The sequence below is a fragment of the Ovis aries genome, chromosome 5 (genome assembly GCF_016772045.2).
Source record: "Ovis aries strain OAR_USU_Benz2616 breed Rambouillet chromosome 5, ARS-UI_Ramb_v3.0, whole genome shotgun sequence".
NCBI lineage: Eukaryota > Metazoa > Chordata > Mammalia > Artiodactyla > Bovidae > Ovis > Ovis aries.
Window position 1 is genome coordinate 58,788,817 of NC_056058.1, and position 17,244 is coordinate 58,806,060.

Genomic DNA, 17,244 nt, shown 5'->3' on the forward strand with positions numbered 1-17,244 from the left:
TATGATTGTACAGTGGAAGTGACAAATAGATTCAAGGGATTAGATCTGATAGACAGAGTGCCTGAAGAACTATGGATGGAGGTTCATGACATTGTACAGGAGATAGGGATCAAGACCATCCCCAAGAAAAACAAATGCAAAAAGGCAAAATGGCTGTCTGAGGAGGCCTTACAAATAGCTGTGAAAAGAAGAGAAGTAAAAGGCAAAGGAGAAAAGGAAAGATCTACCTATTTGAATGCAGAGTTCCAAAGAACAGCAAAGAGAGACAAGAAAGCCTTCCTCAGTGATCAGTGCAAAGAAAGAGAGGAAAACAATAGAATGGGAAATAGAGATCTCTTCAAGAAGATTGGAGATACCAAGGTAACATTTCATGTAAAGATGGGCTCAATAAAGGACAGAAATGGTATGGACCTAACAGAAGCAGAAAATATTAAGAAGAGGTGGCAAGAACACACAGAAGAACTATACAAAAAAGATCTTCATGACCCAGATAACCATGATGGTGTGATTAGTCACCTAAAGCCAGACATCCTGGAATGCGAAGTCAAGTGGGCCTTAGGAAGCTTCAAACAAAGCTAGTGGAATTCCAGGTGAGCTATTTCAAATCCTAAAAGATGATGCTGTGAAAGCACTGCACTCAATATGCCAGCAAATTTGGAAAACTCAGCAGTGGCCACAGGACTGGAAAAGTGTTTTCATTCCAATCCCAAAGAAAGGCAAGCCAAGAATGTTCAAACTACCGCACAACTGCACTCATCTCACATGCTAGCAAAGTAATGCTAAAAATTCTCCAAGTCAGGCTTCAAGAGTGTATGAACTGTGAACTTCCAGATGTTCAAGCTGGTTTTAGAAAAGGCAGAGGAACCAGAGATCAAATTGCCAACATCTCCTGGATCTGGAAAAAGGAAGAGAGTTCCAGAAAAACATCTACTTCTGCTTTATTGACTATGCCAAAGTCTTTGTGTGGATCACAATAAGCTGTGGAAAATTCTGAAAGAGATGGGAATACCAGACCACCTGACCTGCTTCTTGAGAAACCTGTATGCAGGTCAGGAAGCAACAGTTAGAACTGGACATGGAACAACAGACTGGTTCCAAATAGGAAAAGGAGTACATCCATGCTGTATATTGTCACCCTGCTTATTTAACTTATACGCAGAGTACATCATGAGGTGGAGAAGGCAATGGCATCCCACTCCAGTACTCTTGCCTGGAAAATCCCATGGATGGAGAAGCCTGGTGGGCTGCAGTCCATGGGGTCGCTAAGAGTCGGAAATGACTGAGCGACTTCACTTTCACTTTTCACTTTAATGCATTGGAGAAGGAAATGGCAACCACGCTGGGCTGGAAGAAGCACAAGCTGGAATCAAGATTGCCAGGAGAAATATCAATAACCTCAGATATGCAGATGACACCACCCTTATGGCAGAAAGTGAAGAGGAGCTAAAAAGCCTCTTGATGAAAGTGAAAGAGGGGAGTGAAAAAGTTGGCTTAAAGCTCAATATTCAGAAAATGAAGATCATGGCATCTGGTCCTATCACTTCATGGGGAAACAGTGGAAACAGTTTCAGACTTTATTTTGGGGGGCTCCAAAATCACTGCAGATGGTGATTGCAGTCATGAAATTAAAAGAGGCTTACTCCTTGGAAGGAACGTTATGACCAACCTAGATAGCATATTCAAAAGCAGAGACATTACTTTGCCAACAAATGTCCATCTAGTCAAGGCTATGGTTTTTCCAGTGGTCATGTATGGATGTGAGAGTTGGACTGTGAAGAAAGCTGAGTGCTGAAGAATTGATGCTTTTGAACTGTGGTGTTGGAGAAGACTCTTGAGAGTCCCTTGGACTGCAAGGAGATCCAACCAGTCCATCCTAAAGGAGATCAGTGCTGGTTGTTCATTGGAAGGACTGATGCTGAGGCTGAAACTCCAATACTTTGGTCCCCTCATGCGAAGAGTTGACTCATTGGAAAAGACTCTGATGCTGGGAGGGATTGGGGGCAGGAGGAGAAGGGGTCGATGGAGGATGAGATGGCTGGATGGCATCAGCGACTCTATGAACATGAGTTTGAGTGAACTCCGGGAGTTGGTGATGGACAGGGAGGCCTGGTGTGCTGCAATTCCTGGGGTCGCAAAGAGTCGGACACGACTGAGCTACTGAACTGAAACTGAACTCTTGACACTTGGGTTTTAGGCGAATTGTTCCCTCTGCCTGGAAGGCTCTTCCCTTCTCCTCTTTTGTTTAATGAATTCCTACTCATTCTTTAGGTCCCAGTGTTGATGATACTTCCTTTGGGAGGTAGATCTGATTTAGGTGTCCCATCCTCAGTGTTCTGTAGCTCCCTATCATATATCATGATCCTATCTTCATATTTTATTTTATGTGTCTGATCCCTCAGGAGACTATAAGGTTCCTGAAGGAAAGCCCATGTCTGTATTCTCTATTATAGTCTCAGCATTTGGCACCCCATAACGATCCGTTAAATAAATAAATAAGGTGTAATGAAATCGAAATGGGAAGCCTGAGGCAGTTACTTGCAGTGATCATTTCAACCACTAGATGACATGCCACTGTGACATCCTGATTGAAATGGGTTGGGAGTGGGGGTAAAATGGAAGAATGAGCAAGTTGATGGTGAGGCAAGACTCCCCAGTGGCTTCCAGTCTTCTCCAGACTAAGACCTGGAGACCTTCATGAGCCCTAAACCTGTGTGTTTGGAAAACTTTGCTTGGGTCATTGCCTTCCTGTAGAATCCCATTTCCAACAAGGGTTACATGTTTTTGTGTGTGTGTGTGTGCGTGGAAGATTAGTTCTCCTCTGTTTTTATTTATTTACTTTGATAATTAAACATATGTTGCTGCTTGAGCTTTCTCTAGTTGCGGGGAGCAGGGACTACTGTTTGTGTGGTGTGAGGGCTTCTCATCGTGGTGACTCCTCTTGTTGTGGAACAGGGGCTATGGGCGCACGGACTTCAGTAGTTGTGGCTCACAGGCCCCAGGACTCTCAGGACTCAGTGCTTGTGGTGCATGGGCTTAGTGCTCCTCAGTATGTGGAATCCTCCCGGACCAGGGATCAAACCTGTGTCCTCTGCACTGGCAGATGGATTCCCATCCACTGTACCACTAGGGAAGTCTTTGATCTTCCATTTAAACAAGACAGGACAGTTCTGGGGTGCAGAGCCTTCTGTGGGAAGGGTTACATTGCCATGCTACACATTAAATGCTTTTCAACTTCTCAGAAGTTTCTTCTTTTGCTCATCAAAGAGTTGTTTTTTTGTTGCTGTTGCTATTGCCACTGATCACTTGAAATGGTTTTATAAACTGCTTTTTTTTTTTAAAATTACTGTTTAGAGAAAAAGGTGAATTTGTCAGTTTTAGGATCTGAACTTCCACTGGTTCTAATCTCCTATTCTGAATTTAGCCAAAACTTCTGCTTTCTGGCTTAAGAAACAATAAGAATATTTACTTTTTTTAATCCTCCGTTCTATCACCAAGACATTTTGGCTTATTTTTCAAGAAACCACATTTTATAAAAAGTCAAAAGTTTGTTTTTTGTTTTTTTTTTAATATAACCTCCTGAGAACTCCAGGGTATATGACATGTGACAACAACAAAGCAATGTTGAAATGTAGCCTCTGGGCAGCAGGCTGGGCTTACTTATTGTTCATATTTCCAGGACACCGGCCTCCTGGAACTATGATTTAAATTGGGCACAACAAAATGACACCAGTGCATGCCATGAACATTCTGGCTCACTTCAAAATAATTAAAACCAAAACTTTGAATTGAGCCATGTCAAGAATTTAGAACCCCAAGCTGATGGCTAGCTCATCTGCCCATAAGCCCCCAACCTTCACACACTATTATTATAATGCTGACATCACTTGGAGAATGTTTGTCCCTGGAAAGTAATGACAACCTCAGTTTGGCAGAAATTCAGTCACCTAGAGTCTTTCAGAAGTCTGGAATGAGTATTGGCCTAATGGAGTTAATTCTTGACTACCCTGTTGATGTTCACATGACTGTGTTAACTTTCCTAGTCTTTGCTTTCTTATCTCTCCAGTGGAGGCAGCAAGACGGCCGGGCCTGGGCTGAGAGAAGCGGTTCGAGCGTCCTCTTTGTACACATGTTTGACTTGGAGCTGGTTCCTGATCAGTACAGCCGCAGAAGCAGTTACAAAGAACCCTGGCAATCTGGCTTTTCCTGGACTTCCCTGCTCATGCCAATCACTGGTTGTTATAACCTTCATATCTGAACAGGTTGGGAATTCTTTAGAAATGGCCTTATTTGCCCTTCCTACAGTCCAGCCAGAACAGCAGCCGTAAGAATGGCTTTGTGTTTCCTTGAGCTGTTGATTGGAGGGTGTGAACAACAAGAGCTGATTAGTCCTGGGCTTTGCCCTGAGACTGCCCAAAGTGGCACACGGGTAGTGGGGGCCAGGCTAGGGGCCAGGCTAGGGCCCAGGGCTCCTGGCAGCCCAGCAGTGCCTCTGCCCTCCCCTGTGCTGTTTCCAGGTGCTGTGTGTGTGTATGTTTGGGGGTTGATATGAATTACAATCACAGTCCTCTCTCAATGAGAATGTCACAGGTGGCCACAAAAATGGATTCAGTGCTGGGCTCACTCTTATTGGCCAGGGGAGTGGGGCTTGAAACCAGAGGAAAAGAGACCCATTCCCTGGCCTCAGAGATCCTGGTGTCAATAAACAAGAAAGATAATAATATAAAGTAAGGCTGCTTATAACTCCAGTGTGAGCTGAGGTCATGTGTCCTTTGAGATAAAATAACCATTGACTGGAGCCCTATTCCTCCCTAGTGGGAAGGCTGATGCCCTCCTAAGCTTTCCGCAAGTCCCCAGGGTAGTTGTCTTTCCTGGGTTCCTGCTCTCTCTGAGCCTGTTTGATTTCAGGGTGATTGGACCCATCTTTTCTTGTTTGCCCCCTGAACTGTCCCTCCAGGGATCTGAGGGCCGAAGGTCTGGTAGCCGATAAGGCAGCAAGGGTGACTTAACCGCTGGCCAGCCCTGGGCCTGAAGGCCCTTAGGCCACCCACCCTGAGATCTCCTCTCTGGCCACCCCCATTCACAGACCCTAGAACCACATTTGCATTCTTGGTCCCTTGCCCTTAGAGTCCACTTTTCCACCTGTTGGGGCTCCCCTAGGAGTACAGTTTCTATCATTGTGTCATTAGGAACAGTGGATTCTCTACCTCTATGTATGCTGATCTCCTCGAACATTCAAATTCATTAACGTGGAATGCTAAGGAAAGGCCACCTGCTTTTTAAATTTTGTTATTGTTGTTGTTCAGTCGCCAAGTAGTATCTGACTGTTTGAGACCCAATGGACTGCAGCACACCAGGCTTTCTCGTCCCTCACCATCTCCCAGAGTTTGCCCAAGTTCACGTCCATGAATTTTGTACCATGTGCAAATTGTTATTTATTTCCAAAAAACCAAGTAACATTTTGAGCGAGACTTTCTTCTTAGAATTCACCTTTACTGCAAAGAAAAACCAAAAAAGGCTTTGTGATTTGAGCCTGTTGTCTCTGTTGCCTCTGTCTCCCACCAGCCTCTCCAATGAAATCATTAGAAATTTATTCTCCCACTGATAGAAATTATGCCTTCCCTTTTAAAAAACAGAAGTCATTCCCATGAGTGTGAGTTTTAAATGACATCCATTTCTCAAACTGCTCCTTTTTATAATATGTCTCATTCATTCATTCAACAAAGGAAATGCTAAGGGTTCTATAGTAGGCAAATTTTGTCTGGGCTAGAGCAGTAAGGGTGGCTTCCTGGGAGGTGGGAATTGACCTGGAATATCAAGGCTGGGAGAAGGGGAACTTAGGTGAAGACAAAGGCAGGGCAGAGAAAGTGGGAGTGGGGATTGACAGGTGCAGGGAATTAATAATAACCTTCTATTCAATCAACAAGCATTTATACAGCTTCACATGGTTCAGAACCTTTGCTAGACTCTGGGCTAGGGAGGCAAACAGACACAGGTGATTCCGATAGAGTATGAGCTCATGGGAGCCAGGGGAGAAACACGGGTCATCAAAGGGGCGGGGTCTGCCTGGAGGGAGACCAGGAGCAGCTGCCTTGAGAGAGTGACGTTGAATCGGAGATGGGAAGAATGTGTGGGTGAAGCAGAGGGAATGTTGTTTATGAAATTCCCAAGTCAAAGAAGAGACTGGTAAGGAAATGAAGAAGTCCAACATGGTGAATTCCTAAAACTGGGGGAGGGAAGAGGGGAGGAGTGAGTAAGGGAGGAAGGACCTGATCCTGAGGGTAGTGGGAGACACAGAGTGGCTTTTAGCAGGGAAGTAGCACAGCAGGTCTGGCCAAGCTTTAGAAAGGCCCCTAGGCTGGCTTGGCAGGCACATTGAAGTGGAGAGTCTGGGAAGCAAAAGGAAGTGTTTCGAAAGGGGTTGCAGCACTCCTGCCAAGCTCTGGCCCCTGGCGAGGGTATGGGTGAAAGAAGAGACTTTGTGCTGGGACACAGTAGGCAGGGATGGGGCCTAGGACAGAGCTCACACTGAGGAGGCAGAGAGATGAAAGGATTTGCAAAGATGGCCTCCCAGACAGGTCAGGGTGGCTGGGGGTGGCGCTCGGGGGAAACAAACTGAGGGGCGCCAAGGCAAGGGAGCCACTTCTCTTCTCCCACGAAGGGGTGCTGCACCACAGGCTTTCCCAGGGGCGAGACAAGTGCTCCCAGTGGCCAGCGTTCAAGATAGGCACGGCCTAGTGTCTGTTGGCTCACATGGTGAGAAAGTTCATCACTTTCTCAATTCTCCCTCATCCTTCCAGGAGAAAGCCTCAGTTGGGAGCTAGCCTGTCTTTAACACCTCTGACACTTCTGCCCTCCCTGTTTTACAAACAGAGAGCAGATCTCGGGCTCAGAGCCTTCAGCCGGCCACAGAGTCTAGCTGGGGTTTGCTGACATTTCCTTGCATTTGTATTTATGGCTGCCTTCCATTTACGGTAAGTGAAACCAGATTTCCAATTAGAACAGTGATAGCAAGCTTTGTTTTCAAACAAAGGCATTTAAGCCAAAGGGGAAAAGCAGGCAGCTTTGAGAAATGTATTAATCAGGGTATACAGGTGATATAGGGATTTGGCAAAAGTCAGAGGAAGGACTTGAGTGATGGAGGTCGGGAAACACTGTGATGGTAAAAAGAGTGCTGGGTTTAGAACCATGAAATCAGGTGTCAGCAAATGACCTGCTCTGCTCCTGAAAATGGGGATGAGAGCCTCTGTCCTCCCCCTCCCAGGTGTCGTGTGGGTTGCTTGACATCACATCTTGCAGAGGAAAAATGTTGCAGGACTCCGCGGTGCCAGCCAATGGGGGCTGGCTCTCAGGACAGTCCTCTTATCAGGCTCAGAAAAGGTGGTGACCTCCGCCCTGTTCCTCCCACTGGGTCTCGTCTGGAAGGTAGGAGTTAGAGGCATGAGCTGCGATTAAATGCCATTTTATTTCAGGGACCTTTTCGGCTCTTCAAAGAAACTAATCTGGAAAAAAAAAATCCCCCAAATAAAACACTTAGGATTAGTTGTCCAAAGACTATCAGGTAGACTTTGCCATCCTGAAGGGATGTCTGAAACTTGAGCCACAGGGAGGTTTTGAAGGGAAAGCTGCATCTGGCGTGGTCTCTGGGCCGTCCTCGGGCACTGAGGGCAGGGTGACCCGGGTGTGGGTCAACGAGGGGAAACGGCTCCTCTGGGACCCAGAAATTGCTGGTGTTGCAAGACAGGGAAGTCTGTGCCCCCTCGCTTGGGGCTTCCTCTTAGAGACTTTCAGTTTTGGTGGTGGGCGTGCCCCCACCCATCCCCTGGTGTTGACTGTGAACTTGACTGGGCACTGATGTTGCCAGGCCAAACCACAGGATATTTCCTTCACAGCACAGACACGGTCCCTGTAACTTAGTCCATCTCTCTGTGCCCTTGCTTACTGCCAGTTTTCACTGGGTGAGGGCAGAGCCATCCGTGTTCTTCCCCACCTTGGATAGGGGCTAGCGCTCCATCAGTAAGTGTTAGAGGGACGAAGGACTAGAAATGGGATCCTACTTTCTGCTTCCTCACACAGATTAATGAGAGCATGACAGAAGTCGGGAGCTGGGAGGGAATTAGAAATAGGCTTTTTCTCATCCTTGCGACTTCATGAGGGCTTCCCTGGTGGCTCAGACAGTAAAGAATCTGTCTGCAATGTGGGAGACTGGGTTTGATTCCTGGGTTGGGAGGAAGGCATGGCAACCTACTCCAGTATTCTTGCCTGGAGAGTCCTCATGGACAGATGAGCCTGTAGTCCATGGGGTCACAAATGACTGAGCAACTAAGCCCGCATGTGACCTCGTAAAAGGGATTAAAGAAATAATCCTTTTAAGACAAAGATTTAAAGAGTTAAAAATTGCTCTGAGTTTAAAAAAAATTAAAAGGCAGTATTTAAAGAACATTGGTATGTTTTCCTCAGCTCTCTAAATCGCAAATGTTCCTGTTGGGGTAGGATCTGGGGAGAAGAGTGTTCACGTGGTTACATGTGATGGTGAAGCTAGAGGTGGGTAGTTTGCCCAAGTTCACTGCGAGGAGGTAACTTGATTGAATGAAGAGGGCTGACTGGGGCCTAATGTTCATGCTGATCTATTTGCCACTTTGCTCCCAACCTAGGTTCAAATCTTTGTTCCACCACTTGGTAGCAATGGGACCTTAAGACAAGTTACTTTGCTTCCTTGAACTTTCTTCTCTCATCTATAAAATGGGGATAATCATAGTGCCTCTGTCACAGGGCTGTGATAAGGATTAAATGAATTAATGCATGGAAAGTCATCACAACATTATCTACTACATAGTAGATGCTCAATAAACATCAGCTTTATTTCCAATTTCAAGAATCTAAAAGCATTGTTAATTATTCTGAGGGAAGAAAAATGTGATTTGCAGTAACTAGAAAATAAAATATACACATGGTGATGAGGTCAGTTCCAAGAGACTTGTGATGTCATCAGTGAGTTGAGTTTTTCTCTTCCTACACAGTCTTGGTAATTTTCTTAAAGTTGTGTGGTCTCTTTTAAACCATAAGCTCCCACACATTAGAGGCTTTCTTGAAATTCAGTGTGAGTGACTTCTGCTTCTCCTCAGTGGGCAAACTGAAGAGATCCCCTAGAATTTAACAGCTATATATCCATTTATTTTTTTAATTAAATAAATTAAAAATAAGCCACAGGTTTATAATTATTGCCTGACCACAAAGATTATACTTTGAAATGTAATATACTGATTGTGATCCTTTGCAGCAAAAAGTAACTTATGCATAATACATTTTTAGGTCCCCAAATTAGCAAAATGATTTTTGACCTAAAATGTTGCATATGTAAGTTCTCTCCTATGTTTTCATCCACCTCACCCCATCTCTTCCAAATGTGGCAGACTTTTTTCCCCATGGTGTCAATGTTAGAGGAAATTTTAATTTCTACCCCAGAATCCTTCCTACTTCCTCTGATAATTGCTCCCCATGATTATAGGCACATAGGCCCATCTCCTTTCTAAAATTCAGCTTCCAGCTGGAGAAACTGAAGTCCCAGGACACAGGGACATGGGGAATCTGTTCTGATGCTCTCCCAGGAATGAGCTATAACCATCTCCCTGTTCGAGGTGCTTCTCAATTATTCTCCCAAAACTAAAAAAGTGAGTATCTCCTCTGGGAGAGACGTGCCACACATCCCTCACTCCCTTCTGCCTGTTAAAAAGACCAAGCCCTGCTTGGGAGCTGAAGCCTAGACTTTGTTTTGTTTTAAAATATTTATTTTTTTATTTATTTGGCTGCGCTGGGTCTTTAGCTGCAGCATGTGGGATCTCTGATCATCTTTGTGGCAGGCAGAATCTAGTTCCCCAACCAGGGATGGAACCTAGAACCCCTGCAATGGGAATGCAGAGTCTTGGCCACTAGACCACCAGGGAAGTCCCTGAATCATTGACTTTGAATTTCCTGTGTTATCCTTCAGCATGAGTCCCCATTTTACAGATGAGGAAAGGCAAATGGCCTATAGGGTTACATTCTATAGGCCATTCCTTCAGAAGGATTTTGCTTTGTTTTGTTTTGAGAACCTACTCTGCGCCAGGCTCTGCATTAGGCACTGACAATGCGATGATGTCATCTGTGTTTTCTGGAATGAGAGTGGTTTTATCTGTATAATGGGAATAATAATCATGGAATAATAACTTGGCCCTTTTCATGGGGTTGTAGGGGGATCAGAAGAGCTAATGGATGTGAAAGTGCCTTATAAAATATTAATGTACTCTATAAAGAAGAATGATCAGGTATACCATGAAAGAAGATATTTTTTAAAAAAAGGCTTGGTGTCCTGCACCATTTATTTAATGATAATACAACAACAATCACCATTTATTAAGCACCAACTACACGCCAGCTGTTTCACACATACCCTCACTAGTTCTCACAACAGTCCCACAAGAGTGCTTTATAGTTTCTTGCAGGGGGCAGGGCCTCTTGCCCTGGGTCTCAGGGCAAGTGTGTGCCAGGATTGAGGTCAGCTCACAAGAGTTTCCCTTTTGTCAGGGATGACTGAAGGTAGAGTGAAGAGGAAGAAGGGGTAGATGCATTTCCCTCTAGGTTTCAAGACAAAGATGGGGCCCAGGGGCTCCAGGGAACTTCTCAGAAAGGAGAAAGGAACTAGAGCCAGAGACAATGACTTAAGGGTTTTGTAAGTTTCTAACCCCTATAACTTCCCCTTATTTGTTTTTCTATTACTCAGGCCTTTGCTTGTATGGAGGAGCCCTGAAACCCATCCTTCAGTCTACCCATATTTATTAAGCACTGATTCTGATGCCAGGCTGGCCCAAGGAGATGGGCCTGAGACCTCTCTTCAGAGGCAGGAGGAAGGGAGGTGTTGAGGAGTCTTGGATCACACCCACTGGGGTTGAGCAAGGGAACCCCAAAGGACCAAGGGCTTGCAGTGTGGGAGCGTGACTATAAAAAGGAACGGAAAGCTCACAGTCTCTAGGGCCTTCAGGGAAGAGAAAAAGGGGAACACGGGGGCATAAGTCCAACCTGATCCTCAGCTGGGGTGGACCAAGAGAGGACTGCCGGTCACAGAGCTGAGCTAAGGGCTTGGACTGGGCTGTGTCTTCCCTGGCCCTCCAGGCCCTGAAGTTACTCTTTCTCCTCCCTGCTCCCTCCCCCCTGCTCCAAGGGGCCCACCCGCATTCTCAGGGAATCACAGGCTAAAAATAAACAGTTGCCACTAGACTCTGGGCCCAGGGGAATCGGTTCAACAGAAGTCCTGTGGGCAGTGATTGGGGCTGGGCCAGAGAATGGAAGGATGACAGCTCAAGGTCCTAGGACCCTCCAACCAGTGATGCAAATAATCGCCCACCCCCAACCTGGCTATCTGAAGTCCAGACCTTCTAGCCTTCAGCTCCGTGACCTTCTACAGCTGAGAATATTTGGATCCCAAGCAATGTCACTATGCCTGCTGGAGAGATAGAGCATGTGGCAAAAAATAGCTTCACCCCCTTGCAATATTCCTACCCATAACTGGACACGGCGAGTCTTTATCAGTCCAAAGGCATGCTCCTGCTGGAGCAAAGGTGCTTTTCTGGGAAGGCAGAACCCGTGACTCCTCGGCCCAGAGAGGACTTCTTGGGGCTCTCATTACCAGTGGCATTGTTGGAATCCTTTGGATGAGAGGTCAGCCTTCAGGGCAGGAGGAGAAGGGGGTGGGTTGATGTCAACTGGTGGCACACATTTGTCATCTAAGGAACATTTCTGGGTCTTGCCTGTCCTCTACTCTCCAGCCAAATGCAAGTCCACTCCCAAAACTTGCTTGATGGATTCACAGAATTTCATTCCAAAGGGATCATTACTTGGACTTTGGTTCTGTAGGAATCCAGAGGCTGGGAGCCCCTCCCTGGCTCTGTATGAACTCTATATTTGACTATATAGAGTTGAATAGAGTTAGACTATGTAGACTGCACCTTCAAGGTCAGGCACCATGGGGCCTCTAATGAAAAGTGAAAGCGTTTGTGCTCAGTCATGTCTGATTCTTTGTGACCCCACGGACTGTAGCCCCCCAGGCTCCTCTGTCAGTGGAATTCTCCAGGCAAGAATATTTGGATTGCTGGCTATTCTCTTCTCCAGGGGAGCTTCTCCAGCCAGGGGTCAAACCTGGGTTTCTTGCATTGCAGAGGGAGTCTTTACCATCTGAATCACCAGAGAAGCCAGGGCCTCTAATAATATAATGATAACACTAGCCACTATGAACCTAGGTACTAAGCACTGTGATCATGACTTTATGTGACTTTGTGTGGGTTATCTCATTAAGTCCTCCCATGTTACAGCTTCATACACATTTTACAGGTGGGGGAAAATGAGCTTACTCTCACAGAGAGTAAGCTGTTGCTTGTTTGTCCATGTGTAGGGAGTGATGGAGCCTAGACCCGATTCCAAATCCCATGCCCTAAGCCCTACAGGGAACGTTCTGTTTCAGATGCAGGACTTTAAGGGAAGGAAAGATCAAGGAAGGCCACAAAGCCAGTGGCAAATGTCCCCAAAACATTTCCCTGGAGAGCAATCACTGTGCCCTGTCCACTGCTGTGACCCCAGCACCTGCTGGTCCCCAAGGTGCATGGGAGTCACCCTGACCTCTTGGGTTTTTGCATTGGCAATTTCCTTCCCTCTGCTGTGAACCGGGCCAACTTCTGCTTCTCCTGCAGGTCTCAGTTAACTGCCCTTCCTCAGGGAAGCCTGCCCTGGCTGGAATTGCATTTTCCAGGCTTTAGCACAGGTCTTATTGAATATGTGTTAGAATCATTTTGTGATTAGCTGCCGTCTCTCTGACTAGAATGGAGGCTCTGGGAGGGTGGTAATTGTGTGGATCTTGTTCCTGAGGTATCCTTTTGCCTCAGCACTGTACACATATCATGCGCTCAGCAAGTATCTTTGAAGGAAGGGAGGAAGGAACAGATAGTGATTTGTTGCACGCTGACTTATCAAACAGTGATTGCAAATGGAGCTGGGTGAGAGGGAAGAGGCAGTCAGGGCACAGAGGGAGAGCTCAAGGTGAGGGGAGCAGGCTGCCGTGAGAGACATGGAGTCTTGTAGGGGTCACAGCAGAGAGGGACAGGAAGGGACTGGATGACCTTTAATGAACTAGATCACGCTAGACTTCATCCAGCTGTGAAAAGGTTTGACTTGGTATGAGAATGGACTGGATGTTGACCTTTCAAGGTCATTCTCCCCAGGGCCCTTCCATGTTTCCCTGAACAATCAATCAAATGAAATCCCACCATATGGGTTCTGAACCTTGTAAGGAAACAACCGTATAAAATCACTTTGAAATGGTTCTGGCAGAAGCTCCTCCCAGGGGTTAATTCCGGAGGGCAGGATTCCTGATGCCTTTTACTTTCTATGTCATACATTTCTGTAATGATTTAATTCTTCCTGACTCCCTCCCTCTCTCCCTTCCTTTTTCTTTTCTTTCCAACAAAAATGTGTTACCTTTGTATGCAGAGAAACACAGTGAAGTTCTCGTTAGTGGCTTGCTTGTGTCCAACTCTTTGCCACCCCATGGGCTGCAGACCGGCAGACTCCTCTGTCCATGGGATTCTGCAGGCAAGAATACTGGAGTGGGTTGCCATTTCCTTCTCCAGGGGATCTACCCAACCCAGGGATCAAACCTGGGTCTTCTGCATTGCAGGCGGATTCTTTACCACCTGAGCCACCAGGGGGAAGCCCAAGTTATTAAGGATGTCTTAAAATATTTAGAGGGCAGAAGTGCCTCTTCCTGAAGAAGTTTCTGGCTACAGAAAATGAGAAGAAAGGAGGGAGGAGAGATTGAAAGTGAGTGACTGAGTTAGAATGACAGTATCATTAATCGTTTTTTATTTTTCTTATTTAAAAAATTAACGTGTGATGAAATTGACTTGTATATTTGTATGAGTTTTGACGTGCATGCAGTTTGTGTAACCATCAGCGTGATCAGGATGCAGGTAAGTCCCATCAGCCCCAGACCCCTTGAGTTGTCCCTCTGTAGTCACATTCCTCCCCACACCTGCCCCTGACAACACTGATCTGCTCTCCATTGCTGTGGCTTTGTCTTTTCAAGAATGTCATATGAAAGGGATCACGTAGTACGTAACCGTGTGAGACTGGCTCCTTTCCTGTTCATTCAGCTGCTGCATGTATCAGGAGTTTGTACTTTTTTTTTTTTTAGCTTTCTAGTAGTATGGACTTACCACAGTATATTTATCTGTTCACCCCTTAAAGGATGTTTGGGTTACTCCTAGTTTTTGAGGATTATGAATAGAGCTGCTATTTGTGTATAGGTCTGTATGTGAACAAAAGTTTTCATTTCTCTAGGGTAATCACGTAGGAATGAGCATATGTAAAGTAAAGGCTTAACTTTATAAGAAACTGCCAAACTCTTTCCCAGAGTGGACTCCCACCACCAATACATAAGCATTGTAGTTTCTCTGTATCTTGTCAGCACATGGTATTGTCAGATTCTTTTTTGTTGTTGTTAATTTTGGTATTGTCAGATTCTTAAAACAACAACTATTTATTTTTTCATTTGGCTGCACCTGGGTCTTAGTTGCAGCTTGCAGGCTCTTTTGTTGTGGTATGTGGGATCTAGTTCCCTGAGTAGGGATCGAATCCAGGCCCCCTTTATTGGGAGCACAGAGTCTTACTTACCGGACTACCAGGGAAATCCTGTCAGTTTCTTCTTAAGCCGTTCGAATAGGTGTGTAGTGGTATCTCATCATGGTTTTATTTTGCATTTTCAGAAAGGCTAATGCTGTTAAATGTCTTTTCATGCGTTTTTGCATAATGCATCCTCTTTGGTGGAGTGTCTGGTCAAGCCTTTGGTCCATTTCTTAATTGGATCATTTTCTTACTAAGTTTTGAGAGCTCTTTGTATATTCTGGATATAAGCCTTCTGTCCAACAGGTGATTTGCAAATATTTTCTCCCAGGTCACAACTTCTTTGTTTATTCTCTTAACAATGTCTTTTATAGAGCAAATATTTCTAATTTTGATAAAAACTTTTATCACTTTCTTCTTTTATAGAGCATGCTTTTGACTTTTCATCTGGGAACTATACCTAACATAATTTTTTAAAAGTTTATCATATTTTGATCACTTTCTTTGTGCCAGCCTGGGCAGCCCACATTGCTTAACCTGCTTAATTTTCACTGTGATCCAGCTTAAAGCTGGTACTATTTTTATATGACCTTGTATTACAGGTGAGGAAACTAAGGCACAGAGAGCTTAAGCATTTTGCCCAAGGTTCCCCTGGCTTTCAGTGGCAGAGCTGGGGTTCAAGTGAATGCCATCAGGTCTTCAGAGCCCACCCTCATCACCACTCAGATTAGGCTGAAACTCTGCTCGTGGAATCGCTCGTTCTAAAGTCATCGAGCAGGGAAGCCAGCAACATTTGCTCCTTCTTGTTGCTCAGTTCTTAACTTGAATGTCACCTCACAAAGGAGATCTTCTCTGGCCATCCACCTATAATAAGCCCTGTTTTTCCCTCCCCTCTCCTTTTTAGCTCTCCTCCTTCTGTCCTCTCTTAACTGAGAATGAGTCTCTCCAAGGCATGTTTCATTGTCTGAAATATGTTAGTTTTCTTTTATTCTTTGTCGTCTTCTACATAATTTGTTACTTTTACAGAAGGCCAGCTGGGTGAAAGCAAGGACCTTATCTTTTCATCACTTTATCTCCAGCTTCTAACCTAGTGCCTGGCACAGACTGAGTGGTCACCGATGTCAGTGGATGCAATTGGATGAATGGTGGATGGGCAGATAGACTGATGGATGGATGAATGGATACAAAATGTATCCATGTATATAGACATTATGTACAGCATTAGTGTTCTAAAAAACAGACTGTATACATGTTCGTGCTGGAATACGCCTAGAATATCTCTGAAAAGATACGTAAGAAAATGGTGTAGAACTGGGTGGCTGGGTACTAGGGAGAGAAAAAGACTCATTTTTTACTATATATTCTTTTGTTCATTTTGAATTTTCTACTGCATGCATGTACTGTATGTTCAGAACATAGATTTCTTTTTAGAATAATAATGATATCAGGTTTCTTTTTCCTGAGAGGCTGGGCAGCAGAGCAAGCCAAAAGGTTATTCAGAGGAAGTTGTTCAGAGACAATTAACACCTTCTCTCCAATCCAGCAGCTTATTTGTAGGAATTGAAGCAAAGTAAATGTTAAATCAGGAAAGATTTTATAAGAATAGACAGGCAGGCGGTATTTCTTGGGTCATTATTAATGAGCAGGGCTTATTAATTAATTTTTAATAAAATTTATGCTCATTGCAACAATTTAAACTTAAAGATATGTCTTAAGCCAAAAACTCTCCAGTCTGATTCCTTTGACAAACTGTAATTAGAAATTTTATTTTCCTACTTTTTTCTGCGCTTATTTTTTTTTAAATTGGAGTATAGGTGATTTGTAATACTGCGTTAATTTCTGCTGTCCGTCAAAGTGAATCAGCTACATGTCTACATATATCCTCTCTTCCTTGGATTTCCTTCCCATTTAAGTCACCACAGAGCACTGAGTAACTGCTTTAAGAAGTGTTTGGGGTGATTTGGTTATGTTTATTTTCATTTTTTGTGAAACAGACTAAAGCCATAGATATTATTCCTTGACATTCTTTTTTACTTTATTCATTTTAGAGATAATTTTAAGTTGGCACATATGGATCTATCTCACTTAATAGCTATGTAATATATAACTTCATTGATGCAGTTGAGGTGTTTCTAGGTTCTTGTTATTACAGAAATGTTGAAATGACTATTCTTGTATCTATTTATATCACCATCTATTATTGCTTTAATTTCTGAAAGTTGTTGCATATTACTTGTCTCATAATATTTTAGAAAATGTTTCCTAAAAGTTCCAATATTTTTACAGCTGAATGATGGGTATTGCAGTGTTAGTTTTCTTACGCTGTCATTAGCATGAATGTTACCAATATTTTTCATTTTTGCTAATATTAGGAGACAAGCAGGAACTCATTATTTAATTTTCATTTCTCTGCTTACACATTGTTTGTTGACCACTGTCATTTCCTCTTCTGTTCATATTCTTTGCCTATTTTTCCATTGGATCATTTGTATTTTTCCAGTTTATTTGCAGGAATATGTTCATAACAGGCAGAGTAAACCTTTGCTGTATGAAGTTTAGATATTTTCTCCCACAAGCTCATTTCTCTTTTGACCTTCTTTG

At 44.3% G+C, this 17,244-nt stretch overlaps 1 long non-coding RNA gene across 1 annotated transcript in view; it reads left to right on the top strand.

The window, feature by feature from the left end:
* The window catches only part of LOC132659829 (uncharacterized), a 59,454-nt gene that overhangs the window by 14,575 nt on the left and 27,635 nt on the right, over nt 1–17,244 (top strand). The window contains exon 2 of the long non-coding RNA XR_009600701.1: nt 4,064–6,971. This is a non-coding gene — a long non-coding RNA (uncharacterized LOC132659829). The remainder of the gene's footprint in view (nt 1–4,063; nt 6,972–17,244) is intronic.